The sequence below is a fragment of the Phalangium opilio genome, unplaced genomic scaffold (genome assembly GCF_054372755.1).
Source record: "Phalangium opilio isolate 3A_F unplaced genomic scaffold, DU_Popi_V2 ptg000026l_1, whole genome shotgun sequence".
NCBI lineage: Eukaryota > Metazoa > Arthropoda > Arachnida > Opiliones > Phalangiidae > Phalangium > Phalangium opilio.
This window is the reverse complement of record NW_028324157.1, coordinates 3,842,596-3,868,935: the sequence shown is the minus strand read 5'-3', so window position 1 is coordinate 3,868,935 and position 26,340 is coordinate 3,842,596. Positions and strand designations below refer to the sequence as shown.

The 26,340-nt window shown below is 44.8% G+C and overlaps 30 non-coding genes across 30 annotated transcripts; all 30 read right to left on the bottom strand.

Moving 5' to 3' along the window:
- Positions 1 to 1,791: 1,791 nt before the first annotated feature.
- Positions 1,792 to 1,863, bottom strand: TRNAC-GCA (transfer RNA cysteine (anticodon GCA)). The gene has a single exon. It is a non-coding gene; the product is annotated as a tRNA-Cys (tRNA).
- A 579-nt stretch (positions 1,864 to 2,442) lies between these two features.
- TRNAC-GCA (transfer RNA cysteine (anticodon GCA)) lies at positions 2,443 to 2,515 on the bottom strand. Its single transcript has one exon. It is a non-coding gene; the product is annotated as a tRNA-Cys (tRNA).
- Positions 2,516 to 2,703: 188 nt separating this feature from the next.
- Positions 2,704 to 2,776, bottom strand: TRNAC-GCA (transfer RNA cysteine (anticodon GCA)). Its single transcript has one exon. It is a non-coding gene; the product is annotated as a tRNA-Cys (tRNA).
- Positions 2,777 to 2,964: 188 nt separating this feature from the next.
- Positions 2,965 to 3,036, bottom strand: TRNAC-GCA (transfer RNA cysteine (anticodon GCA)). The gene has a single exon. It is a non-coding gene; the product is annotated as a tRNA-Cys (tRNA).
- A 58-nt stretch (positions 3,037 to 3,094) lies between these two features.
- On the bottom strand, positions 3,095 to 3,166 carry TRNAC-GCA (transfer RNA cysteine (anticodon GCA)). Its single transcript has one exon. It is a non-coding gene; the product is annotated as a tRNA-Cys (tRNA).
- Positions 3,167 to 4,515: 1,349 nt separating this feature from the next.
- TRNAC-GCA (transfer RNA cysteine (anticodon GCA)) lies at positions 4,516 to 4,587 on the bottom strand. The gene has a single exon. It is a non-coding gene; the product is annotated as a tRNA-Cys (tRNA).
- Positions 4,588 to 4,775: 188 nt separating this feature from the next.
- TRNAC-GCA (transfer RNA cysteine (anticodon GCA)) lies at positions 4,776 to 4,847 on the bottom strand. The gene has a single exon. It is a non-coding gene; the product is annotated as a tRNA-Cys (tRNA).
- A 3,549-nt stretch (positions 4,848 to 8,396) lies between these two features.
- On the bottom strand, positions 8,397 to 8,468 carry TRNAC-GCA (transfer RNA cysteine (anticodon GCA)). The gene has a single exon. It is a non-coding gene; the product is annotated as a tRNA-Cys (tRNA).
- A 578-nt stretch (positions 8,469 to 9,046) lies between these two features.
- TRNAC-GCA (transfer RNA cysteine (anticodon GCA)) lies at positions 9,047 to 9,118 on the bottom strand. The gene has a single exon. It is a non-coding gene; the product is annotated as a tRNA-Cys (tRNA).
- A 574-nt stretch (positions 9,119 to 9,692) lies between these two features.
- Positions 9,693 to 9,764, bottom strand: TRNAC-GCA (transfer RNA cysteine (anticodon GCA)). Its single transcript has one exon. It is a non-coding gene; the product is annotated as a tRNA-Cys (tRNA).
- Positions 9,765 to 10,341: 577 nt separating this feature from the next.
- On the bottom strand, positions 10,342 to 10,413 carry TRNAC-GCA (transfer RNA cysteine (anticodon GCA)). Its single transcript has one exon. It is a non-coding gene; the product is annotated as a tRNA-Cys (tRNA).
- An 838-nt stretch (positions 10,414 to 11,251) lies between these two features.
- Positions 11,252 to 11,323, bottom strand: TRNAC-GCA (transfer RNA cysteine (anticodon GCA)). Its single transcript has one exon. It is a non-coding gene; the product is annotated as a tRNA-Cys (tRNA).
- A 58-nt stretch (positions 11,324 to 11,381) lies between these two features.
- Positions 11,382 to 11,453, bottom strand: TRNAC-GCA (transfer RNA cysteine (anticodon GCA)). Its single transcript has one exon. It is a non-coding gene; the product is annotated as a tRNA-Cys (tRNA).
- A 1,480-nt stretch (positions 11,454 to 12,933) lies between these two features.
- TRNAC-GCA (transfer RNA cysteine (anticodon GCA)) lies at positions 12,934 to 13,005 on the bottom strand. Its single transcript has one exon. It is a non-coding gene; the product is annotated as a tRNA-Cys (tRNA).
- Positions 13,006 to 13,583: 578 nt separating this feature from the next.
- TRNAC-GCA (transfer RNA cysteine (anticodon GCA)) lies at positions 13,584 to 13,655 on the bottom strand. Its single transcript has one exon. It is a non-coding gene; the product is annotated as a tRNA-Cys (tRNA).
- Positions 13,656 to 14,229: 574 nt separating this feature from the next.
- On the bottom strand, positions 14,230 to 14,301 carry TRNAC-GCA (transfer RNA cysteine (anticodon GCA)). Its single transcript has one exon. It is a non-coding gene; the product is annotated as a tRNA-Cys (tRNA).
- A 577-nt stretch (positions 14,302 to 14,878) lies between these two features.
- Positions 14,879 to 14,950, bottom strand: TRNAC-GCA (transfer RNA cysteine (anticodon GCA)). Its single transcript has one exon. It is a non-coding gene; the product is annotated as a tRNA-Cys (tRNA).
- Positions 14,951 to 15,788: 838 nt separating this feature from the next.
- Positions 15,789 to 15,860, bottom strand: TRNAC-GCA (transfer RNA cysteine (anticodon GCA)). The gene has a single exon. It is a non-coding gene; the product is annotated as a tRNA-Cys (tRNA).
- A 699-nt stretch (positions 15,861 to 16,559) lies between these two features.
- TRNAC-GCA (transfer RNA cysteine (anticodon GCA)) lies at positions 16,560 to 16,631 on the bottom strand. Its single transcript has one exon. It is a non-coding gene; the product is annotated as a tRNA-Cys (tRNA).
- A 318-nt stretch (positions 16,632 to 16,949) lies between these two features.
- TRNAC-GCA (transfer RNA cysteine (anticodon GCA)) lies at positions 16,950 to 17,021 on the bottom strand. Its single transcript has one exon. It is a non-coding gene; the product is annotated as a tRNA-Cys (tRNA).
- A 189-nt stretch (positions 17,022 to 17,210) lies between these two features.
- Positions 17,211 to 17,282, bottom strand: TRNAC-GCA (transfer RNA cysteine (anticodon GCA)). Its single transcript has one exon. It is a non-coding gene; the product is annotated as a tRNA-Cys (tRNA).
- Positions 17,283 to 18,888: 1,606 nt separating this feature from the next.
- TRNAC-GCA (transfer RNA cysteine (anticodon GCA)) lies at positions 18,889 to 18,960 on the bottom strand. Its single transcript has one exon. It is a non-coding gene; the product is annotated as a tRNA-Cys (tRNA).
- A 2,389-nt stretch (positions 18,961 to 21,349) lies between these two features.
- TRNAC-GCA (transfer RNA cysteine (anticodon GCA)) lies at positions 21,350 to 21,421 on the bottom strand. The gene has a single exon. It is a non-coding gene; the product is annotated as a tRNA-Cys (tRNA).
- Positions 21,422 to 21,479: 58 nt separating this feature from the next.
- Positions 21,480 to 21,551, bottom strand: TRNAY-AUA (transfer RNA tyrosine (anticodon AUA)). Its single transcript has one exon. It is a non-coding gene; the product is annotated as a tRNA-Tyr (tRNA).
- A 179-nt stretch (positions 21,552 to 21,730) lies between these two features.
- On the bottom strand, positions 21,731 to 21,802 carry TRNAC-GCA (transfer RNA cysteine (anticodon GCA)). Its single transcript has one exon. It is a non-coding gene; the product is annotated as a tRNA-Cys (tRNA).
- A 318-nt stretch (positions 21,803 to 22,120) lies between these two features.
- Positions 22,121 to 22,192, bottom strand: TRNAY-AUA (transfer RNA tyrosine (anticodon AUA)). The gene has a single exon. It is a non-coding gene; the product is annotated as a tRNA-Tyr (tRNA).
- A 58-nt stretch (positions 22,193 to 22,250) lies between these two features.
- Positions 22,251 to 22,322, bottom strand: TRNAC-GCA (transfer RNA cysteine (anticodon GCA)). Its single transcript has one exon. It is a non-coding gene; the product is annotated as a tRNA-Cys (tRNA).
- Positions 22,323 to 22,380: 58 nt separating this feature from the next.
- Positions 22,381 to 22,452, bottom strand: TRNAS-GCU (transfer RNA serine (anticodon GCU)). The gene has a single exon. It is a non-coding gene; the product is annotated as a tRNA-Ser (tRNA).
- Positions 22,453 to 23,154: 702 nt separating this feature from the next.
- Positions 23,155 to 23,226, bottom strand: TRNAS-GCU (transfer RNA serine (anticodon GCU)). The gene has a single exon. It is a non-coding gene; the product is annotated as a tRNA-Ser (tRNA).
- A 2,117-nt stretch (positions 23,227 to 25,343) lies between these two features.
- Positions 25,344 to 25,415, bottom strand: TRNAS-GCU (transfer RNA serine (anticodon GCU)). The gene has a single exon. It is a non-coding gene; the product is annotated as a tRNA-Ser (tRNA).
- Between the last annotated feature and the right edge of the window lie 925 nt (positions 25,416 to 26,340).

The following is a 26,340-nucleotide window of genomic DNA, read 5'->3' as shown; positions in this document are numbered from 1 at the left end:
TTTGAACCAAGGACCTCTCGGTCTGCAGTCGAATGCTCTACTACTGAACTATTCCCCCTTCAACATAACCGTAATGTCGATTTAACTAAAATAAACGGAATGATTCGTGCTACTACAGGGGGAACTCGGTTTTGAACCAAGGACCTCTCGATTTGCAGTCAAATGCGAGCCATACCTCCTTGTTCCTAGCCGTAATGTCGATTTAACTAAAATAAACGGAATGATCCGTGCTGTTACAGGGGGAACTCAGGTTTTAACCAAGGACCTCTCGATCTGCAGTCGAATGCTCTACCACTGAGCTATTCCCCCTTGTTCCTCGCCGTAATGTCGATTTAACTAAAACAAAAGGAATGATCCGTGCTGTTACAGGGGGAACTCGCGTTTGATCCAAAGACCTCTCGATCTATAGTACAATGCTCTACCACTGTGCTATTCCCCCTTGTTCATAGCCGTGATGTCGAATTAACTAAAATATACGGAATGATCCGTGCTGTTAAAGGGGGAATTCGGGTTTGAACCAAGGACCTCTCGATCTGCAGTCGAATGCTCTACCACTGAGCTATTCCCCCTTGTTCTTAACCGTAATGTCGATTTAACTAAAATAAACGAAATGATCAGTGCTGTTACAGGGGGAACTCGGGTTTGAACCAAGGACCTCTCGATCTGCAGTCGAATGCTCTACCACTGAACTATTCCCCTTGATCATAATCGTAATGTCGAATTAACTAAAATAAACGAAATGATCCGTGCTGTTACAGGGGGAACACGGGTTTGAACCAAGGACCTCTCGATCTGCAGTCGAACGCTCTACTACTGAGCTATTCACTCCTGATCATAATCGTTATGTCGAAATAACTAAAACAAAAGGAATGATTCGTGCTGTTACAGGGCGGAATCGGGGTTGAACCAAGGACCTTTCGAACTGCAGTCGAATGCTTTACCACTGGGCTATTCCCCCTTGTTCATAGCCGTAAACTAAAATAAACGAAATGGTCCGTGCTGTTACATGGGGAACTCCGAACTCGGGTTTGAACCAAGGACCTCTCGATCTGCAGTCGAATGCTCTACCACTGAGCTATTTCCCCTTGATCATAATCGTAATGTCGAATTAACTAAAATAAACGAAATGATCCGTGCTGTTACAGGGGGAACACGGGTTTGAACCAAGGACCTCTCGATCTGCAGTCGAATGCTCTACTACTGAGCTATTCACTCTTGATCATAATCGTTATGTCGGATTAACTAAAATAAACGAAATGATCAGTGTTGTTACAGGGGGAATTAGGGTTTGAACCAAGGACCTCTCGATCTGCAGTCGAATGCTCTACCGCTGAGCTATTCACCCTTGATCATAATCGCAATGTCGAATTAACTAAAATAAACGAAATGATCAGTGCTGTTACAGGGGGAACTCGGGTTTGAACCAAGGACCTCTCGATCTGCAGTCGAATGCTCTACCACTGAACTATTCCCCTTGATCATAATCGTAATGTCGAATTAACTAAAATAAACGAAATGATCCGTGCTGTTACAGGGGTAACACGGGTTTGAACCAAGGACCTCTCGATCTGCAGTCGAACGCTCCACTACTGAGCTATTCACCCTTGATCATAATAGTTATGTCGAAATAACTAAAACAAAAGGAATGATTCGTGCTGTTACAGGGGGGAATCGGGGTTGAACCAAGGACCTTTCAAACTGCAGTCGAATGCTTTACCACTGGGCTATTCCCCCTTGTTCATAGCCGTAATGTCGATTAAACTAAAATAAACGGAATGTGTCGTGCTACTACAGGGGAACTCGGGTTTGAACCAAGGACCTCTCGATCTGCAGTCGAATGCTCTACCACTGAGCTATTCCCCCTTGTTCAAGGTTGTAATGTCGGTTTAACTAAAATAAACGGAATGATCCGTGCTGTTACAGGGGGAACTCGGGTTTTAACCAAGGACCTCTCGATCTGCAGTCAAATGCTCTACCACTGAGCTATTCCTCTTTGTTCCTCGCCGTTATGTCGATTTAACTAAAATAAACGGAATGATCCGTGCTGTTACAGGGGGAACTCTGGTTTGATCCAAAGACCTCTCGATCTATAGTAGAATGCTCTACCACTGTGCTATTCCCCCTTGTTCCTCGCCGTAATGTCGATTTAACTAGAATATACGGAATGATCCGTGCTTTTTTAGGGGGAACATGGGTTTGAAACCAAGGACCTCTCGATCTGCAGTCGAATGCTCTACCACTGAGCTATTCCCCCTTTTTCAGAGCCGTAATGTCGATTTAACTAAAATAAACGGAATGATCCGTGCTGTTACAGGGGGAACTCTGGTTTGAACCAAGGACCTCTCGATCTGCAGTCCAATGCTCTACCACTCAACTATTCCCTCTTGTTCATAGCCGTGATGTCGATTTAACCAAAATATACGGAATGATCCGTGCTTTTATAGGGGGAACTTGGGTTTGAAACCAAGGACCTCTCGATCTGCAGTCGAATGCTCTACCACTGAGCTATTCCCCCTTTTTCAGAGCCGTAATGTCGATTTAACTAAAATAAACGGAATGATCCGTGCTGTTACAGGGGGAACTCTGGTTTGAACCAAGGACCTCTCGACCTGCAGTCCAATGCTCTACCACTGAACTATTCCCTCTTGTTCATAGCCGTGATGTCGATTTAACTAAAATATACGGAATGATCCGTGCTTTTATAGGGGGAACTTGGGTTTGAAACCAAGGACCTCTCGATCTGCAGTCGAATGCTCTACCACTGAGCTATTCCCCCTTTTTCAGAGCCGTAATGTCGATTTAACTAAAATAAACGGAATGATCCGTGCTGTTACAGGGGGAACTCTGGTTTGAACCAAGGACCTCTCGACCTGCAGTCCAATGCTCTACCACTGAACTATTCCCTCTTGTTCATAGCCGTGATGTCGATTTAACTAAAATATACGGAATGATCCATGCTTTTACAGGCGGAACTTGGGTTTGAACCAAGGACCTCTCGATCTGCAGTCGAATGCTCTACCACTGAGCTATTCCCCCTTGTTCAGAGCAGTAATGTCGATTTAACTAAAATAAACGCAATGATCCGTGCTGTTACAGGGGGAACTTGGGTTTTAACCAAGGACCTCTCGATCTGCAGTCGAACGCTCTACCACTGAGCTATTCCCCCTTGTTCCTCGCCGTAATGTCGATTTAACTAAAAAAAAAGGAATGATCCGTGCTGTTACAGGGGGAACTCGGGTTTGATCCAAAGACCTCTCGATCTATAGTAGAATGCTCTACCACTGTGCTATTCCCCCTTGTTCATAGGCGTAATGTCGATTTAACTAAAATAAACGGAATGATTCGTGCTACTACAGGGGGAACGCGGGTTTGAACCAAGGACCTCTCGATCTGCAGTCGAATGCTCTACCACTGGGCTATTCCCCCTTGTTCATAGCCGTAATGTCGATTTAACTAAAATATACGGAATGATCCGTGCTTTTACAGGGAGAACTTGGGTTAGAACCAAGGACCTCTCGATCTGCAGTAGAATGCTCTACCACTGAGCTATTCCCCCTTTTTCAGATCCGTTATGTCGATTTAACTAAAATAAACGGAATGATCCGTGCTGTTACAGGGGGAACTCTGGTTTGAACCAAGGACCTCTCGATCTGCAGTCCAATGCTCTACCACTGAACTATTCCCTCTTGTTCATAGCCGTGATGTCGATTTAACTAAAATATACGGAATGATCCATGCTTTTACAGGGGGAACTTGGGTCTGAACCAAGGACCTCTCGATCTGCAGTCGAATGCTCTACCACTGAGCTATTCCCCCTTGTTCAAGGTCGTAATGTCGGTTTAACTAAAATAAAAGGAATGATCAGTGCTGTTACAGGGGGAACTCGGGTTTTAACCAAGGACCTCTCGATCTGCAGTCGAATGCTCTACCACTGAGCTATTCCCCTTTGTTCCTCGCCGTAATGTCGATTTAACGAAAACAAAAGGAATGATCCGTGCTGTTACAGGGGGAACTAGGGTTTGATCCAAAGACCTCTCGATCTATAGTCGAATGCTCTACCACGGTGCTATTCCCCCTTCTTCATGGCCGTAATGTCGATTTAACTAAAATAAACGGTATGATCCGTGCTGTTACAGGAGGAACTCGGGTTTGAACCAAGGACCTCTCGATCTGCAGTCGAATGCGAGCTATACCTCCTTGTTCCTAGCCGTAATGTCGATTTAACTAAAATAAACGGAATGATCCGTGCTGTTACAGGCGGAACTCTGGTTTGAACCACGGACCTCTCGATCTGCAGTAGAATGCTCTACCACTGAGCTATTCCCCCTTTTTCAGATCCGTTATGTCGATTTAACTAAAATAAACGGAATGATCCGTGCTGTTACAGGGGGAACTCTGGTTTGAACCAAGGACCTCTCGATCTGCAGTCCAATGCTCTACCACTCAACTATTCCCTCTTGTTCATAGCCGTGATGTCGATTTAACCAAAATATACGGAATGATCCATGCTTTTACAGGCGGAACTTGGGTTTGAACCAAGGACCTCTCGATCTGCAGTCGAATGCTCTACCACTGAGCTATTCCCCCTTGTTCAGAGCAGTAATGTCGATTTAACTAAAATAAACGCAATGATCCGTGCTGATACAGGGGGAACTCGGGTTTTAACCAAGGACCTCTCGATCTGCAGTCCAATGCTCTACCACTGAACTATTCCTCTTTGTTCCTCGCCGTAATGTCGATTTAACTAAAATAAACGGAATGATCCGTGCTGTTACAGGGGGAACTCGGGTTTGAACCAAGGACCTCTCAATCTGCAGTCGAATGCTCTACCACTGAGCTATTCCCCCTTGTTCAGAGCAAAAATGTCGATTTAACAAAAATAAACGCAATGATCCGTGCTGTTACAGGGGGAACTCGGGTTTTAACCAAGGACCTCTCGATCTGCAGTCGAATGCTCTACCACTGAGCTATTCCCCTTTGTTCCTCGCCGTAATGTCGATTTAACTAATACAAAAGGAATGATCCGTGCTGTTACAGGGGGAACTCTGGTATGATCCAAAGACCTCTCGATCTATAGTCGAATGCTCTACCACTGTGCTATTCCCCCTTGTTCATAGCCGTAATGCCGATTTAACTAAACTAAACGGAATGATTCGTGCTACTACAGGGGGGAACTCGGGTTTGAACCAAGGACCTCTCGATCTGCAGTCGAATGCTCTACCACTGAGCTATTCCCGATTGTTCAAGGTTGTAATGTCGGTTTAACTAAAATAAAAGGAATGATCAGTGCTGTTGAAGGGGGAACTCGGGTTTTAACCAAGGACCTCTCGATCTGCAGTCGAATGCTCTACCACTGAGCTATTCCCCTTTGTTCCTCGCCGTAATGTCGATTTAACTAATACAAAAGGAATGATCCGTGCTGTTACAGGGGGAACTCTGGTTTGATCCAAAGACCTCTCGATCTATAGTCGAATGCTCTACCACTGTGCTATTCCCCCTTCTTCATAGCCGTAATGCCGATTTAACTAAAATAAACGGAATGATTCGTGCTACTACAGGGGGAACTCGGTTTTGAACCAAGGACCTCTCGATCTGCAGTCGAATGCTCTACCACTGGGCTATTCCCCCTCTTTCATAGCCGTAATGTCGATTTAACTAAAATATACGGAATGATCCGTGCTTTTACAGGGAGAACTTGGGTTAGAACCAAGGACCTCTCGATCTGCAGTAGAATGCTCTACCACTGAGCTATTCCCCCTTTTTCAGATCCGTTAAGTCGATTTAACTAAAATAAACGGAATGATCCGTGCTGTTACAGGGGGAACTCTGGTTTGAACCAAGGACCTCTCGATCTGCAGTCCAATGCTCTACCACTGAACTATTCCCTCTTGTTCATAGCCGTGACGTCGATTTAACTAAAATATACGGAATGATCCATGCTTTTACAGGGGGAACTTGGTTCTGAACCAAGGACCTCTCGATCTGCAGTCGAATGCTCTACCACTGTGCTATTCCCCTTTGTTCATAGCCGTAAACTAAAATAAACGAAATGGTCCGTGCTGTTACATGGGGAACTCCGAACTCGGGTTTGAACCAAGGACCTCTCGATCTGCAGTCGAATGCTCTACCACTGAGCTATTCCTCTTTGTTCCTCGCCGTAATGTCGATTTAACTAAAATAAACGGAATGATCCGTGCTGTTACAGGGGGAACTCGGGTTTGATCCAAAGACCTCTCGATCTATAGTAGAATGCTCTACCACTGTGCTATTCCCCCTTGTTCATAGCCGTAATGTCGATTTAACTAAAATAAACGGAATGATTCGTGCTACAACAGGGGGAACTCGGGTTTGAACCAAGGACCTCTCTATCTGCAGTCGAATGCCCTACCACTGAGCTATTCCCCCTTGTTCATAATCGTAATGTCGATTTAACTAAAATAAAAGGAATGATCCGTGCTGTTACAGGGGGAACTCGGTTTTGAACCAAGGACCTCTCGGTCTGCAGTCGAATGCTCTACTACTGAACTATTCCCCCTTCAACATAACCGTAATGTCGATTTAACTAAAATAAACGGAATGATTCGTGCTACTACAGGGGGAACTCGGTTTTGAACCAAGGACCTCTCGATCTGCAGTCAAATGCGAGCCATACCTCCTTGTTCCTAGCCGTAATGTCGATTTAACTAAAATAAACGGAATGATCCGTGCTGTTACAGGGGGAACTCAGGTTTTAACCAAGGACCTCTCGATCTGCAGTCGAATGCTCTACCACTGAGCTATTCCCCCTTGTTCCTCGCCGTAATGTCGATTTAACTAAAACAAAAGGAATGATCCGTGCTGTTACAGGGGGAACTCGCGTTTGATCCAAAGACCTCTCGATCTATAGTACAATGCTCTACCACTGTGCTATTCCCCCTTGTTCATAGCCGTGATGTCGAATTAACTAAAATATACGGAATGATCCGTGCTGTTAAAGGGGGAATTCGGGTTTGAACCAAGGACCTCTCGATCTGCAGTCGAATGCTCTACCACTGAGCTATTCCCCCTTGTTCTTAACCGTAATGTCGATTTAACTAAAATAAACGAAATGATCAGTGCTGTTACAGGGGGAACTCGGGTTTGAACCAAGGACCTCTCGATCTGCAGTCGAATGCTCTACCACTGAACTATTCCCCTTGATCATAATCGTAATGTCGAATTAACTAAAATAAACGAAATGATCCGTGCTGTTACAGGGGGAACACGGGTTTGAACCAAGGACCTCTCGATCTGCAGTCGAACGCTCTACTACTGAGCTATTCACTCCTGATCATAATCGTTATGTCGAAATAACTAAAACAAAAGGAATGATTCGTGCTGTTACAGGGCGGAATCGGGGTTGAACCAAGGACCTTTCGAACTGCAGTCGAATGCTTTACCACTGGGCTATTCCCCCTTGTTCATAGCCGTAAACTAAAATAAACGAAATGGTCCGTGCTGTTACATGGGGAACTCCGAACTCGGGTTTGAACCAAGGACCTCTCGATCTGCAGTCGAATGCTCTACCACTGAGCTATTTCCCCTTGATCATAATCGTAATGTCGAATTAACTAAAATAAACGAAATGATCCGTGCTGTTACAGGGGGAACACGGGTTTGAACCAAGGACCTCTCGATCTGCAGTCGAATGCTCTACTACTGAGCTATTCACTCTTGATCATAATCGTTATGTCGGATTAACTAAAATAAACGAAATGATCAGTGTTGTTACAGGGGGAATTAGGGTTTGAACCAAGGACCTCTCGATCTGCAGTCGAATGCTCTACCGCTGAGCTATTCACCCTTGATCATAATCGCAATGTCGAATTAACTAAAATAAACGAAATGATCAGTGCTGTTACAGGGGGAACTCGGGTTTGAACCAAGGACCTCTCGATCTGCAGTCGAATGCTCTACCACTGAACTATTCCCCTTGATCATAATCGTAATGTCGAATTAACTAAAATAAACGAAATGATCCGTGCTGTTACAGGGGTAACACGGGTTTGAACCAAGGACCTCTCGATCTGCAGTCGAACGCTCCACTACTGAGCTATTCACCCTTGATCATAATAGTTATGTCGAAATAACTAAAACAAAAGGAATGATTCGTGCTGTTACAGGGGGGAATCGGGGTTGAACCAAGGACCTTTCAAACTGCAGTCGAATGCTTTACCACTGGGCTATTCCCCCTTGTTCATGGCCGTAAACTAAAATAAACGAAATGGTCCGTGCTGTTACATGGGGAACTCCGAACTCGGGTTTGAACCAAGGACCTCTCGATCTGCAGTCGAATGCTCTACCACTGAGCTATTTCCCCTTGATCATAATCGTAATGTCGAATTAACTAAAATAAACGAAATGATCCGTGCTTTTACAGGGGGAACTTGGGTTTTAACCAAGGACCTCTCGATCTGCAGTCGAACGCTCTACCACTGAGCTATTCCCCCTTGTTCCTCGCCGTAATGTCGATTTAACTAAAAAAAAAGGAATGATCCGTGCTGTTACAGGGGGAACTCGGGTTTGATCCAAAGACCTCTCGATCTATAGTAGAATGCTCTACCACTGTGCTATTCCCCCTTGTTCATAGGCGTAATGTCGATTTAACTAAAATAAACGGAATCATTCGTGCTACTACAGGGGGAACGCGGGTTTGAACCAAGGACCTCTCGATCTGCAGTCGAATGCTCTACCACTGAGCTATTCCCCCTTGTTCAAGGTTGTAATGTCGGTTTAACTAAAATAAAAGGAATGATCAGTGCTGTTACAGGGGGAACTCGGGTTTTAACCAAGGACCTCTCGATCTGCAGTCGAATGCTCTACCACTGAGCTATTCCCCTTTGTTCCTCGCCGTAATGTCGATTTAACTAATACAAAAGGAATGATCCGTGCTGTTACAGGGGGAACTCTGGTATGATCCAAAGACCTCTCGATCTATAGTCGAATGCTCTACCACTGTGCTATTCCCCCTTGTTCATAGCCGTAATGCCGATTTAACTAAAATAAACGGAATGATTCGTGCTACTACAGGGGGAACTCGGGTTTGAACCAAGGACCTCTCGATCTGCAGTCGAATGCTCTACCACTGAGCTATTCCCCCTTGTTCAAGGTTGTAATGTCAATTTAACTAAAATAAAAGGAATGATCAGTGCTGTTACAGGGGGAACTCGGGTTTTAACCAAGGACCTCTCGATCTGCAGTCGAATGCTCTACCACTGAACTATTCCCCTTGATCATAATCGTAATGTCGAATTAACTAAAATAAACGAAATGATCCGTGCTGTTACAGGGGTAACACGGGTTTGAACCAAGGACCTCTCGATCTGCAGTCGAACGCTCCACTACTGAGCTATTCACCCTTGATCATAATAGTTATGTCGAAATAACTAAAACAAAAGGAATGATTCGTGCTGTTACAGGGGGGAATCGGGGTTGAACCAAGGACCTTTCAAACTGCAGTCGAATGCTTTACCACTGGGCTATTCCCCCTTGTTCATGGCCGTAAACTAAAATAAACGAAATGGTCCGTGCTGTTACATGGGGAACTCCGAACTCGGGTTTGAACCAAGGACCTCTCGATCTGCAGTCGAATGCTCTACCACTGAGCTATTTCCCCTTGATCATAATCGTAATGTCGAATTAACTAAAATAAACGAAATGATCCGTGCTTTTACAGGGGGAACTTGGGTTTTAACCAAGGACCTCTCGATCTGCAGTCGAACGCTCTACCACTGAGCTATTCCCCCTTGTTCCTCGCCGTAATGTCGATTTAACTAAAAAAAAAGGAATGATCCGTGCTGTTACAGGGGGAACTCGGGTTTGATCCAAAGACCTCTCGATCTATAGTAGAATGCTCTACCACTGTGCTATTCCCCCTTGTTCATAGGCGTAATGTCGATTTAACTAAAATAAACGGAATGATTCGTGCTACTACAGGGGGAACGCGGGTTTGAACCAAGGACCTCTCGATCTGCAGTCGAATGCTCTACCACTGAGCTATCCCCCTTGTTCAAGGTTGTAATGTCGGTTTAACTAAAATAAAAGGAATGATCAGTGCTGTTACAGGGGGAACTCGGGTTTTAACCAAGGACCTCTCGATCTGCAGTCGAATGCTCTACCACTGAGCTATTCCCCTTTGTTCCTCGCCGTAATGTCGATTTAACTAATACAAAAGGAATGATCCGTGCTGTTACAGGGGGAACTCTGGTATGATCCAAAGACCTCTCGATCTATAGTCGAATGCTCTACCACTGTGCTATTCCCCCTTGTTCATAGCCGTAATGCCGATTTAACTAAAATAAACGGAATGATTCGTGCTACTACAGGGGGAACTCGGGTTTGAACCAAGGACCTCTCGATCTGCAGTCGAATGCTCTACCACTGAGCTATTCCCCCTTGTTCAAGGTTGTAATGTCAATTTAACTAAAATAAAAGGAATGATCAGTGCTGTTACAGGGGGAACTCGGGTTTTAACCAAGGACCTCTCGATCTGCAGTCGAATGCTCTACCACTGAGCTATTCCCCTTTGTTCCTCGCCGTAATGTCGATTTAACTAATACAAAAGGAATGATCCGTGCTGTTACAGGGGGAACTCTGGTTTGATCCAAAGACCTCTCGATCTATAGTCGAATGCTCTACCACTGTGCTATTCCCCCTTCTTCATAGCCGTAATGCCGATTTAACTAAAATAAACGGAATGATTCGTGCTACTACAGGGGTAACTCGGTTTTGAACCAAGTACCTCTCGATCTGCAGTCGAATGCTCTACCACTGGGCTATTCCCCCTTGTTCATAGCCGTAATGTCGATTTAACTAAAATATACGGAATGATCCGTGCTTTTACAGGGAGAACTTGGGTTAGAACCAAGGACCTCTCGATCTGCAGTAGAATGCTCTACCACTGAGCTATTCCCCCTTTTTCAGATCCGTTATGTCGATTTAACTAAAATAAACGGAATGATCCGTGCTGTTACAGGGGGAACTCTGGTTTGAACCAAGGACCTCTCGATCTGCAGTCCAATGCTCTACCACTGAACTATTCCCTCTTGTTCATAGCCGTGATGTCGATTTAACTAAAATATACGGAATGATCCATGCTTTTACAGGGGGAACTTGGGTCTGAACCAAGGACCTCTCGATCTGCAGTCGAATGCTCTACCACTGTGCTATTCCCCTTTGTTCATAGCCGTAATGTCGATTTAACTAAAATAAACGGAATGATTCGTGCTACTACAGGGGGAACTCGGGTTTGAACCAAGGACCTCTCGATCTGCAGTCGAATGCTCTACCACTGAGCTATTCCCCCTTGTTCAAGGTCGTAATGTCGGTTTAACTAAAATAAAAGGAATGATCAGTGCTGTTACAGGGGGAACTCGGGTTTTAACCAAGGACCTCTCGATCTGCAGTCGAATGCTCTACCACTGAGCTATTCCCCCTTGTTCATAGCCGTGATGTCGAATTAACTAAAATATACGGAATGATCCGTGCTGTTAAAGGGGGAATTCGGGTTTGAACCAAGGACCTCTCGATCTGCAGTCGAATGCTCTACCACTGAGCTATTCCCCCTTGTTCTTAACCGTAATGTCGATTTAACTAAAATAAACGAAATGATCAGTGCTGTTACAGGGGGAACTCGGGTTTGAACCAAGGACCTCTCGATCTGCAGTCGAATGCTCTACCACTGAACTATTCCCCTTGATCATAATCGTAATGTCGAATTAACTAAAATAAACGAAATGATCCGTGCTGTTACAGGGGGAACACGGGTTTGAACCAAGGACCTCTCGATCTGCAGTCGAACGCTCTACTACTGAGCTATTCACTCCTGATCATAATCGTTATGTCGAAATAACTAAAACAAAAGGAATGATTCGTGCTGTTACAGGGCGGAATCGGGGTTGAACCAAGGACCTTTCGAACTGCAGTCGAATGCTTTACCACTGGGCTATTCCCCCTTGTTCATAGCCGTAAACTAAAATAAACGAAATGGTCCGTGCTGTTACATGGGGAACTCCGAACTCGGGTTTGAACCAAGGACCTCTCGATCTGCAGTCGAATGCTCTACCACTGAGCTATTTCCCCTTGATCATAATCGTAATGTCGAATTAACTAAAATAAACGAAATGATCCGTGCTGTTACAGGGGGAACACGGGTTTGAACCAAGGACCTCTCGATCTGCAGTCGAATGCTCTACTACTGAGCTATTCACTCTTGATCATAATCGTTATGTCGGATTAACTAAAATAAACGAAATGATCAGTGTTGTTACAGGGGGAATTAGGGTTTGAACCAAGGACCTCTCGATCTGCAGTCGAATGCTCTACCGCTGAGCTATTCACCCTTGATCATAATCGCAATGTCGAATTAACTAAAATAAACGAAATGATCAGTGCTGTTACAGGGGGAACTCGGGTTTGAACCAAGGACCTCTCGATCTGCAGTCGAATGCTCTACCACTGAACTATTCCCCTTGATCATAATCGTAATGTCGAATTAACTAAAATAAACGAAATGATCCGTGCTGTTACAGGGGTAACACGGGTTTGAACCAAGGACCTCTCGATCTGCAGTCGAACGCTCCACTACTGAGCTATTCACCCTTGATCATAATAGTTATGTCGAAATAACTAAAACAAAAGGAATGATTCGTGCTGTTACAGGGGGGAATCGGGGTTGAACCAAGGACCTTTCAAACTGCAGTCGAATGCTTTACCACTGGGCTATTCCCCCTTGTTCATGGCCGTAAACTAAAATAAACGAAATGGTCCGTGCTGTTACATGGGGAACTCCGAACTCGGGTTTGAACCAAGGACCTCTCGATCTGCAGTCGAATGCTCTACCACTGAGCTATTTCCCCTTGATCATAATCGTAATGTCGAATTAACTAAAATAAACGAAATGATCCGTGCTTTTACAGGGGGAACTTGGGTTTTAACCAAGGACCTCTCGATCTGCAGTCGAACGCTCTACCACTGAGCTATTCCCCCTTGTTCCTCGCCGTAATGTCGATTTAACTAAAAAAAAAGGAATGATCCGTGCTGTTACAGGGGGAACTCGGGTTTGATCCAAAGACCTCTCGATCTATAGTAGAATGCTCTACCACTGTGCTATTCCCCCTTGTTCATAGGCGTAATGTCGATTTAACTAAAATAAACGGAATCATTCGTGCTACTACAGGGGGAACGCGGGTTTGAACCAAGGACCTCTCGATCTGCAGTCGAATGCTCTACCACTGAGCTATTCCCCCTTGTTCAAGGTTGTAATGTCGGTTTAACTAAAATAAAAGGAATGATCAGTGCTGTTACAGGGGGAACTCGGGTTTTAACCAAGGACCTCTCGATCTGCAGTCGAATGCTCTACCACTGAGCTATTCCCCTTTGTTCCTCGCCGTAATGTCGATTTAACTAATACAAAAGGAATGATCCGTGCTGTTACAGGGGGAACTCTGGTATGATCCAAAGACCTCTCGATCTATAGTCGAATGCTCTACCACTGTGCTATTCCCCCTTGTTCATAGCCGTAATGCCGATTTAACTAAAATAAACGGAATGATTCGTGCTACTACAGGGGGAACTCGGGTTTGAACCAAGGACCTCTCGATCTGCAGTCGAATGCTCTACCACTGAGCTATTCCCCCTTGTTCAAGGTTGTAATGTCAATTTAACTAAAATAAAAGGAATGATCAGTGCTGTTACAGGGGGAACTCGGGTTTTAACCAAGGACCTCTCGATCTGCAGTCGAATGCTCTACCACTGAACTATTCCCCTTGATCATAATCGTAATGTCGAATTAACTAAAATAAACGAAATGATCCGTGCTGTTACAGGGGTAACACGGGTTTGAACCAAGGACCTCTCGATCTGCAGTCGAACGCTCCACTACTGAGCTATTCACCCTTGATCATAATAGTTATGTCGAAATAACTAAAACAAAAGGAATGATTCGTGCTGTTACAGGGGGGAATCGGGGTTGAACCAAGGACCTTTCAAACTGCAGTCGAATGCTTTACCACTGGGCTATTCCCCCTTGTTCATGGCCGTAAACTAAAATAAACGAAATGGTCCGTGCTGTTACATGGGGAACTCCGAACTCGGGTTTGAACCAAGGACCTCTCGATCTGCAGTCGAATGCTCTACCACTGAGCTATTTCCCCTTGATCATAATCGTAATGTCGAATTAACTAAAATAAACGAAATGATCCGTGCTTTTACAGGGGGAACTTGGGTTTTAACCAAGGACCTCTCGATCTGCAGTCGAACGCTCTACCACTGAGCTATTCCCCCTTGTTCCTCGCCGTAATGTCGATTTAACTAAAAAAAAAGGAATGATCCGTGCTGTTACAGGGGGAACTCGGGTTTGATCCAAAGACCTCTCGATCTATAGTAGAATGCTCTACCACTGTGCTATTCCCCCTTGTTCATAGGCGTAATGTCGATTTAACTAAAATAAACGGAATGATTCGTGCTACTACAGGGGGAACGCGGGTTTGAACCAAGGACCTCTCGATCTGCAGTCGAATGCTCTACCACCGAGCTATTCCCCCTTGTTCAAGGTTGTAATGTCGGTTTAACTAAAATAAAAGGAATGATCAGTGCTGTTACAGGGGGAACTCGGGTTTTAACCAAGGACCTCTCGATCTGCAGTCGAATGCTCTACCACTGAGCTATTCCCCTTTGTTCCTCGCCGTAATGTCGATTTAACTAATACAAAAGGAATGATCCGTGCTGTTAGTGGGGAACTCTGGTATGATCCAAAGACCTCTCGATCTATAGTCGAATGCTCTACCACTGTGCTATTCCCCCTTGTTCATAGCCGTAATGCCGATTTAACTAAAATAAACGGAATGATTCGTGCTACTACAGGGGGAACTCGGGTTTGAACCAAGGACCTCTCGATCTGCAGTCGAATGCTCTACCACTGAGCTATTCCCCCTTGTTCAAGGTTGTAATGTCAATTTAACTAAAATAAAAGGAATGATCAGTGCTGTTACAGGGGGAACTCGGGTTTTAACCAAGGACCTCTCGATCTGCAGTCGAATGCTCTACCACTGAGCTATTCCCCTTTGTTCCTCGCCGTAATGTCGATTTAACTAATACAAAAGGAATGATCCGTGCTGTTACAGGGGGAACTCTGGTTTGATCCAAAGACCTCTCGATCTATAGTCGAATGCTCTACCACTGTGCTATTCCCCCTTCTTCATAGCCGTAATGCCGATTTAACTAAAATAAACGGAATGATTCGTGCTACTACAGGGGTAACTCGGTTTTGAACCAAGTACCTCTCGATCTGCAGTCGAATGCTCTACCACTGGGCTATTCCCCCTTGTTCATAGCCGTAATGTCGATTTAACTAAAATATACGGAATGATCCGTGCTTTTACAGGGAGAACTTGGGTTAGAACCAAGGACCTCTCGATCTGCAGTAGAATGCTCTACCACTGAGCTATTCCCCCTTTTTCAGATCCGTTATGTCGATTTAACTAAAATAAACGGAATGATCCGTGCTGTTACAGGGGGAACTCTGGTTTGAACCAAGGACCTCTCGATCTGCAGTCCAATGCTCTACCACTGAACTATTCCCTCTTGTTCATAGCCGTGATGTCGATTTAACTAAAATATACGGAATGATCCATGCTTTTACAGGGGGAACTTGGGTCTGAACCAAGGACCTCTCGATCTGCAGTCGAATGCTCTACCACTGTGCTATTCCCCTTTGTTCATAGCCGTAATGTCGATTTAACTAAAATAAACGGAATGATTCGTGCTACTACAGGGGGAACTCGGGTTTGAACCAAGGACCTCTCGATCTGCAGTCGAATGCTCTACCACTGAGCTATTCCCCCTTGTTCAAGGTCGTAATGTCGGTTTAACTAAAATAAAAGGAATGATCAGTGCTGTTACAGGGGGAACTCGGGTTTTAACCAAGGACCTCTCGATCTGCAGTCGAATGCTCTACCACTGAGCTATTCCCCTTTGTTCCTCGCCGTAATGTCGATTTAACGAAAACAAAAGGAATGATCCGTGCTGTTACAGGGGGAACTCGCGTTTGATCCAAAGACCTCTCGATCTATAGTCGAATGCTCTACCACGGTGCTATTCCCCCTTCTTCATGGCCGTAATGTCGATTTAACTAAAATAAACGGTATGATCCGTGCTGTTACAGGAGGAACTCGGGTTTGAACCAAGGACCTCTCGATCTGCAGTCGAATGCGAGCTATACCTCCTTGTTCCTAGCCGTAATTTCGATTTAACTAAAATAAACGGAATGATCCGTGCTGTTACAGGCGGAACTCTGGTTTGAACCACGGACCTCTCGATGTGCAGTAGAATGCTCTACCACTGAGCTATTCCCCCTTTTTCAGATCCGTTATGTCGATTTAACTAAAATAAACGGAATGATCCGTGCTGTTACAGGGGGAACTCTGGTTTGAACCAAGGACCTCTCGATCTGCAGTTCAATGCTCTACCACTCAACTATTCCCTCTTGTTCATAGCCGTGATGTCGATTTAACCAAAATATACGGAATGATCCATGCTTTTACAGGCGGAACTTGGGTTTGAACCAAGGACCTCTCGATCTGCAGTCGAATGCTCTACCACTGAGCTATTCCCCCTTGTTCAGAGCAGTAATGTCGATTTAACTAAAATAAACGCAATGATCCGTGCTGTTACAGGGGGAACTCGGGTTTTAACCAAGGACCTCTCGATCTGCAGTCGAATGCTCTACCACTGAGCTATTCCCACTTGTTCCTCGCCGTAATGTCGATTTAACTAAAACAAAAGGAATGATCCGTGCTGTTACAGGGGGAACTCGGGTTTGATCCAAAGACCTCTCGATCTATAGTAGAATGCTCTACCACTGTGCTATTCCCCCTTGTTCATAGGCGTAATGTCGATTTAACTAAAATAAACGGAATGATTCGTGCTACTACAGGGGGAACTCGGGTTTGAACCAAGGACCTCTCGATCTGCAGTCGAATGCTCTACCACTGAGCTATTCCCCTTTGTTCCTCGCCGTAATGTCGATTTAACTAATACAAAAGGAATGATCCGTGCTGTTACAGGGGGAACTCTGGTATGATCCAAAGACCTCTCGATCTATAGTCGAATGCTCTACCACTGTGCTATTCCCCCTTGTTCATAGCCGTAATGCCGATTTAACTAAAATAAACGGAATGATTCGTGCTACTACAGGGGGGAACTCGGGTTTGAACCAAGGACCTCTCGATCTGCAGTCGAATGCTCTACCACTGAGCTATTCCCCCTTGTTCAAGGTTGTAATGTCGGTTTAACTAAAATAAAAGGAATGATCAGTGCTGTTACAGGGGGAACTCGGGTTTTAACCAAGGACCTCTCGATCTGCAGTCGAATGCTCTACCACTGAGCTATTCCCCTTTGTTCCTCGCCGTAATGTCGATTTAACTAATACAAAAGGAATGATCCGTGCTGTTACAGGGGGAACTCTGGTTTGATCCAAAGACCTCTCGATCTATAGTCGAATGCTCTACCACTGTGCTATTCCCCCTTCTTCATAGCCGTAATGCCGATTTAACTAAAATAAACGGAATGATTCGTGCTACTACAGGGGGAACTCGGTTTTGAACCAAGGACCTCTCGATCTGCAGTCGAATGCTCTACCACTGGGCTATTCCCCCTCTTTCATAGCCGTAATGTCGATTTAACTAAAATATACGGAATGATCCGTGCTTTTACAGGGAGAACTTGGGTTAGAACCAAGGACCTCTCGATATGCAGTAGAATGCTCTACCACTGAGCTATTCCCCCTTTTTCAGATCCGTTAAGTCGATTTAACTAAAATAAACGGAATGATCCGTGCTGTTACAGGGGGAACTCTGGTTTGAACCAAGGACCTCTCGATCTGCAGTCCAATGCTCTACCACTGAACTATTCCCTCTTGTTCATAGCCGTGATGTCGATTTAACTAAAATATACGGAATGATCCATGCTTTTACAGGGGGAACTTGGTTCTGAACCAAGGACCTCTCGATCTGCAGTCGAATGCTCTACCACTGTGCTATTCCCCTTTGTTCATAGCCGTAAACTAAAATAAACGAAATGGTCCGTGCTGTTACATGGGGAACTCCGAACTCGGGTTTGAACCAAGGACCTCTCGATCTGCAGTCGAATGCTCTACCACTGAGCTATTTCCCCTTGATCATAATCGTAATGTCGAATTAACTAAAATAAACGAAATGATCCGTGCTTTTACAGGGGGAACACGGGTTTGAACCAAGTACCTCTCGATCTGCAGTCGAATGCTCTACCACTGAGCTATTCCTCTTTGTTCCTCGCCGTAATGTCGATTTAACTAAAATAAACGGAATGATCCGTGCTGTTACAGGGGGAACTCGGGTTTGATCCAAAGACCTCTCGATCTATAGTAGAATGCTCTACCACTGTGCTATTCCCCCTTGTTCATAGCCGTAATGTCGATTTAACTAAAATAAACGGAATGATTCGTGCTACAACAGGGGGAACTCGGGTTTGAACCAAGGACCTCTCTATCTGCAGTCGAATGCCCTACCACTGAGCTATTCCCCCTTGTTCATAATCGTAATGTCGATTTAACTAAAATAAAAGGAATGATCCGTGCTGTTACAGGGGGAACTCGGTTTTGAACCAAGGACCTCTCGGTCTGCAGTCGAATGCTCTACCACTGAACTATTCCCCCTTCAACATAGCCGTAATGTCGATTTAACTAAAATAAACGGAATGATTCGTGCTACTACAGGGGGAACTCGGTTTTGAACCAAGGACCTCTCGATCTGCAGTCAAATGCGAGCCATACCTCCTTGTTCCTAGCCGTAATGTCGATTTAACTAAAATAAACGGAATGATCCGTGCTGTTACAGGGGGAACTCGGGTTTTAACCAAGGACCTCTCGATCTGCAGTCGAATGCTCTACCACTGAGCTATTCCCCCTTGTTCCTCGCCGTAATGTCGATTTAACTAAAACAAAAGGAATGATCCGTGCTGTTACAGGGGGAACTCGCGTTTGATCCAAAGACCTCTCGATCTATAGTACAATGCTCTACCACTGTGCTATTCCCCCTTGTTCATAGCCGTGATGTCGAATTAACTAAAATATACGGAATGATCCGTGCTGTTAAAGGGGGAATTCGGGTTTGAACCAAGGACCTCTCGATCTGCAGTCGAATGCTCTACCACTGAGCTATTCCCCCTTGTTCATAACCGTAATGTCGATTTAACTAAAATAAACGAAATGATCAGTGCTGTTACAGGGGGAACTCGGGTTTGAACCAAGGACCTCTCGATCTGCAGTCGAATGCTCTACCACTGAACTATTCCCCTTGATCATAATCGTAATGTCGAATTAACTAAAATAAACGAAATGATCCGTGCTGTTACAGGGGGAACACGGGTTTGAACCAAGGACCTCTCGATCTGCAGTCGAACGCTCTACTACTGAGCTATTCACTCTTGATCATAATCGTTATGTCGAAATAACTAAAACAAAAGGAATGATTCGTGCTGTTACAGGGCGGAATCGGGGTTGAACCAAGGACCTTTCGAACTGCAGTCGAATGCTTTACCACTGGGCTATTCCCCCTTGTTCATAGCCGTAAACTAAAATAAACGAAATGGTCCGTGCTGTTACATGGGGAACTCCGAACTCGGGTTTGAACCAAGGACCTCTCGATCTGCAGTCGAATGCTCTACCACTGAGCTATTTCCCCTTGATCATAATCGTAATGTCGAATTAACTAAAATAAACGAAATGATCCGTGCTGTTACAGGGGGAACACGGGTTTGAACCAAGGACCTCTCGATCTGCAGTCGAATGCTCTACTACTGAGCTATTCACTCTTGATCATAATCGTTATGTCGGATTAACTAAAATAAACGAAATGATCAGTGTTGTTACAGGGGGAATTAGGGTTTGAACCAAGGACCTCTCGATCTGCAGTCGAATGCTCTACCGCTGAGCTATTCACCCTTGATCATAATCGCAATGTCGAATTAACTAAAATAAACGAAATGATCAGTGCTGTTACAGGGGGAACTCGGGTTTGAACCAAGGACCTCTCGATCTGCAGTCGAATGCTCTACCACTGAACTATTCCCCTTGATCATAATCGTAATGTCGAATTAACTAAAATAAACGAAATGATCCGTGCTGTTACAGGGGTAACACGGGTTTGAACCAAGGACCTCTCGATCTGCAGTCGAACGCTCCACTACTGAGCTATTCACCCTTGATCATAATAGTTATGTCGAAATAACTAAAACAAAAGGAATGATTCGTGCTGTTACAGGGGGGAATCGGGGTTGAACCAAGGACCTTTCGAACTGCAGTCGAATGCTTTACCACTGGGCTATTCCCCCTTGTTCATGGCCGTAAACTAAAATAAACGAAATGGTCCGTGCTGTTACATGGGGAACTCCGAACTCGGGTTTGAACCAAGGACCTCTCGATCTGCAGTCGAATGCTCTACCACTGAGCTATTTCCCCTTGATCATAATCGTAATGTCGAATTAACTAAAATAAACGAAATGATCCGTGCTTTTACAGGGGGAACACGGGTTTGAACCAAGGACCTCTCGATCTGCAGTCGAATGCTCTACCACTGAGCTATTCCTCTTTGTTCCTCGCCGTAATGTCGATTTAACTAAAATAAACGGAATGATCCGTGCTGTTACAGGGGGAACTCGGGTTTGATCCAAAGACCTCTCGATCTATAGTAGAATGCTCGACCACTGTGCTATTCCCCCTTGTTCATAGCCGTAATGTCGATTTAACTAAAATAAACGGAATGATTCGTGCTACAACAGGGGGAACTCGGGTTTGAACCAAGGACCTCTCTATCTGCAGTCGAATGCTCTACCACTGAGCTATTCCCCCTTGTTCATAATCGTTATGTCGATTTAACTAAAATAAAAGGAATGATCCGTGCTGTTACAGGGGGAACTCGGTTTTGAACCAAGGACCTCTCGGTCTGCAGTCGTATGCTCTACCACTGAACTATTCCCCCTTCAACATAGCCGTAATGTCGATTTAACTAAAATAATCGGAATGATTCGTGCTACTACAGGGGGAACTCGGTTTTGAACCAAGGACCTCTCGATCTGCAGTCGAATGCTCTACCACTGAACTATTCCCTCTTGTTCATTGCCGTGATGTCGATTTAACTAAAATATACGGAATGATCCATGCTTTTACAGGGGGAACTTGGGTTTGAACCAAGGACCTGTCGATCTGCAGTCGAATGCTCTACCACTGAGCTATTCCCCCTTGTTCATAACCGTAATGTCGATTTAACTAAAAAAACGGAATGATCCGTGCTGTTACAGGGGGAACTCGGGTTTTAACCAAGGACCTCTCGATCTGCAGTCGAATGCTCTACCACTGAGCTATTCCCCCTTGTTCCTCGCCGTAATGTCGATTTAACTAAAACAAAAGGAATGATCCGTGCTGTTACAGGGGGAACTCGGGTTTGATCCAAAGACCTCTCGATCTATAGTCGAATGCTCTACCACTGTGCTATTCCCCCTTGTTCATAGCCGTAATGTCGATTTAATTAAAATAAACGGAATGATTCGTGCTACTACAGGGGGAACTCGGTTTTGAACCAAGGACCTCTCGATCTGCAGTCAAATGCGAGCCATACCTCCTTGTTCCTAGCCGTAATGTCGATTTAACTGAAATAAACGGAATGATCCGTGCTGTTACAGGGGGAACTCGGGTTTTAACCAAGGACCTCTCGATCTGCAGTCGAATGCTCTACCACTGAGCTATTCCCCCTTGTTCCTCGCCGTAATGTCGATTTAACTAAAACAAAAGGAATGATCCGTGCTGTTACAGGGGGAACTCGCGTTTGATCCAAAGACCTCTCGATCTATAGTACAATGCTCTACCACTGTGCTATTCCCCCTTGTTCATAGCCGTGATGTCGAATTAACTAAAATATACGGAATGATCCGTGCTGTTAAAGGGGGAATTCGGGTTTGAACCGAGGACCTCTCGATCTGCAGTCGAATGCTCTACCACTGAGCTATTCCCCCTTGTTCATAACCGTAATGTCGATTTAACTAAAATAAAAGGAATGATCCGTGCTGTTACAGGGGGAACTCGGGTTTGATCCAAAGACCTCTCGATCTATAGTCGAATGCTCTACCACTGCGCTATTCCCCCTTGTTAAAGGCCGTAATGTCTGTTTAACTAAAATAAACGGAATGATCCGTGCTGTTACAGGGGGAACTCGGGTTTGAACCAAGGACCCCTCGATCTGCAGTCGAATGCTCTACCACTGAGCTACTCCCCCTTTTTCAAGGCCGTAATGTCGGTTTAACTAAAATAAACGCAATGATCCGTGCTATTACAGGGGGAACTCCGGTTTGAACCAAGGACCTCTCGATCAGCAGTCGAATGCTCTACCACTGAGCTATTTCCCCTTGATCATAATCGTAATGTCGAATTAATTAAAATAAACGGAATGATCCATGCTGTTACAGGGGGAACTCGGGTTTGAACAAGGACCTCTCGAACTGCAGTCGAATGCTCTACCACTGAGCTATTTCCCCTTGATCATAATCGTAATGTCGAATTAATTAAAATAAACGGAATGATCCGTGCTGTTACAGGGGGAACTCGGGTTTGAACAAGGACCTCTCGATCTGCAGTCGAATGCTCTACCACTGAGCTATTTCCCCTTGATCATAATCGTAATGTCGACTTAATTAAAATAAACGGAACGATCCGTGCTGTTACAGGGGGAACTCGGGTTTGAACAAGGACCTCTCGAACTGCAGTCGAATGCTCTACCACTGAGCTATTCCCCCTTGATCATAATCGTAATGTCGAATTAACTAAAATAAACGAAATGATCCGTGCTGTTACAGGGGGAACACGGGTTTGAACCAAGGACCTCTCGATCTGCAGTCGAACGCTCTACTACTGAGCTATTCCCCCTTGTTCATAGCCCTAAACTAAAATAAACGAAATGGTCCGTGCTGTCACATGTGGAACTCCGAACTCGGGTATGAACCAAGGACCTCTCGATCTGCAGTCGAATGCTCTACCACTGAACTATTCCCCCTTGATCATAATCGTAATGTCGAATTAACTAAAATAAACGAAATGATCCGTGCTATTACAGGGGGAACTCCGGTTTGAACCAAGGACCTCTCGATCAGCAGTCGAATGCTCTACCACTGAGCTATTTCCCCTTGATCATAATCGTTATGTCGGATTAACTAAAATAAACGAAATGATCCATGCTGTTACAGGGGGAACTCGGGTTTGAACCAAGGACATCTCGAACTGCAGTCGAATGCTCTACCACTGAGCTATTTCCCCTTGATCATAATCGTAATGTCGAATTAATTAAAATAAACGGAATGATCCGTGCTGTTACAGGGGGAACTCGGGTTTGAACAAGGACCTCTCGATCTGCAGTCGAATGCTCTACCACTGAGCTATTTCCACTTGATCATAATCGTAATGTCGAATTAATTAAAATAAACGGAACGATCCGTGCTGTTACAGGGGGAACTCGGGTTTGAACAAGGACCTCTCGAACTGCAGTCGAATGCTCTACCACTGAGCTATTCCCCCTTGATCATAATCGTAATGTCGAATTAACTAAAATAAACGAAATGATCCGTGCTGTTACAGGGGGAACACGGGTTTGAACCAAGGACCTCTCGATCTGCAGTCGAACGCTCTACTACTGAGCTATTCCCCCTTGTTCATAGCCCTAAACTAAAATAAACGAAATGGTCCGTGCTGTCACATGCGGAACTCCGAACTCGGGTATGAACCAAGGACCTCTCGATCTGCAGTCGAATGCTCTACCACTGAACTATACCCCCTTGATCATAATCGTAATGTCGAATTAACTAAAATAAACGAAATGATCCGTGCTGTTACAGGGGGAACACGGGTTTGAACCAAGGACCTCTCGATCTGCAGTCGAATGCTCTACTACTGAGCTATTCACTCTTGATCATAATCGTTATGTCGGATTAACTAAAATAAACGAAATGATCAGTGTTGTTACAGGGGGAATTAGGGTTTGAACCAAGGACATCTCGATTTCAAGTCGCATGCTCTACCACTGAGCTTTTCCCTCTTGTTCATAACCGTAATGACTAATTTAATAAAATAAACGAAATGATCAGTGCTGTTACAGGGGGAACTCGGGTTTGAACCAAGGACCTCTCGATCTGCAGTCGAATGCTCTACCACTGAACTATTCCCCTTGATCATAATCGTAATGTCGAATTAACTAAAATAAACGAAATGATCCGTGCTGTTACAGGGGGAACACGGGTTTGAACCAAGGACCTCTCGATCTGAGTCGAACACTCTACTTCTGAGCTATTCACTCTTGATCATAATCGATATGTCGAAATAAATAAAACAAAAGGAATGATTCGTGCTGTTACAGGGGGGAATCGGGGTTGAACCAAGGACCTTTCGAACTGCAGTCGAATGCTTTACCACTGGGCTATTCCCCCTTGTTCATAGCCGTAAACTAAAATAAACGAAATGGTCCGTGCTGTCACATGTGGAACTCCGAACTCGGGTATGAACCAAGGACCTCTCGATCTGCAGTCGAATGCTCTACCACTGAACTATTCCCCCTTGATCATAATCGTAATGTCGAATTAACTAAAATAAACGAAATGATCCGTGCTGTTACAGGGGGAACACGGGTTTGAACCAAGGACCTCTCGATCTGCAGTCGAATGCTCTACTACTGAGCTATTCACTCTTGATCATAATCGTTATGTCGGATTAACTAAAATAAACGAAATGATCAGTGTTGTTACAGGGGGAATTAGGGTTTGAACCAAGGACATCTCGATTTCAAGTCGCATGCTCTACCACTGAGCTTTTCCCTCTTGTTCATAACCGTAATGACTAATTAAATAAAATAAACGAAATGATCAGTGCTGTTACAGGGGGAACTCGGGTTTGAACCAAGGACCTCTCGATCTGCAGTCGAATGCTCTACCACTGAACTATTCCCCTTGATCATAATCGTAATGTCGAATTAACTAAAATAAACGAAATGATCCGTGCTGTTACAGGGGGAACACGGGTTTGAACCAAGGACCTCTCGATCTGCAGTCGAACGCTCTACTTCTGAGCTATTCACTCTTGATCATAATCGATATGTCGAAATAACTAAAACAAAAGGAATGATTCGTGCTGTTACAGGGGGGAATCGGGGTTGAACCAAGGACCTTTCGAACTGCAGTCGAATGCTTTACCACTGGGCTATTCCCCCTTGTTCATAGCCGTAAACTAAAATAAACGAAATGGTCAGTGTTGTTAAAGGGGGAATTAGGGTTTGAACCAAGGACCTCTCGATCAGCAGTCGAATGCTCTACCGCTGAGCTATTCACCCTTGATCATAATCGCAATGTCGAATTAACTAAAATAAACGAAATGATCAGTGCTGTTACAGGGGGAACTCGGGTTTGAACCAAGGACCTCTCGATCTGCATTTGAATGCTATACCACTGAGCTATTTCCCCTTGATCATAATCGCAATGTCGGATTAACTAAAATAAACGAAATGATCAGTGTTGTTACAGGGGGAACTCGGGTTTGAACCAAGGACCTCCCGATCTGCAGTCGAATGCTCTACCAGCGAGCTATTCCCCCTTGATCTTAATCGTAATGTCGAAATAACTAAAATAAACGAAATTATCCGTGCAGTTACAGGGTGAACTCGGGTTTGAACCAAGGACCTCTCGATCTGCAGTCAAATGTTCTACCACTGAGCTATTCCCCCTTGTTCATAGCCGTAAAGTCGAATTAACTAAAACAAAAGGAATGATTCGTGCTGTTACAGGGGGGAATCGGGGTTGAACCAAGGACCTTTCGAACTGCAGTCGAATACTCTACCACTGGGCTATTCCCCCTTGTTCATAGCCGTAAACTAAAATAAACGAAATGGTCCGTGCTGTCACATGTGGAACTCCGAACTCGGGTTTGAACCAAGGACCTCTCGATCTGCAGTCGAATGCTCTACCACTGAGCTATTCCCCCTTGATTATAATCTTAATGTCGAATTTACTAAAAGAAGCGAAATGATCTGTGCTGTTGCATGGGGAACTCGGATTTAAACCAAGGACCTCTCTATCTGCAGTCCAATGCTCTACCACTGGGCTATTCCCTCTTGATCATAAACGTAATGTCGATTTAACTAAAATGAACGGAGTTATTCGTGCTGTTACAGGGGGAACTCGGGTTTGAACCACGGACCTCTCGATCTGCATTTGAATGCTCTACCACTGAGCTATTCCCCCTTGATCATAATCGCAATG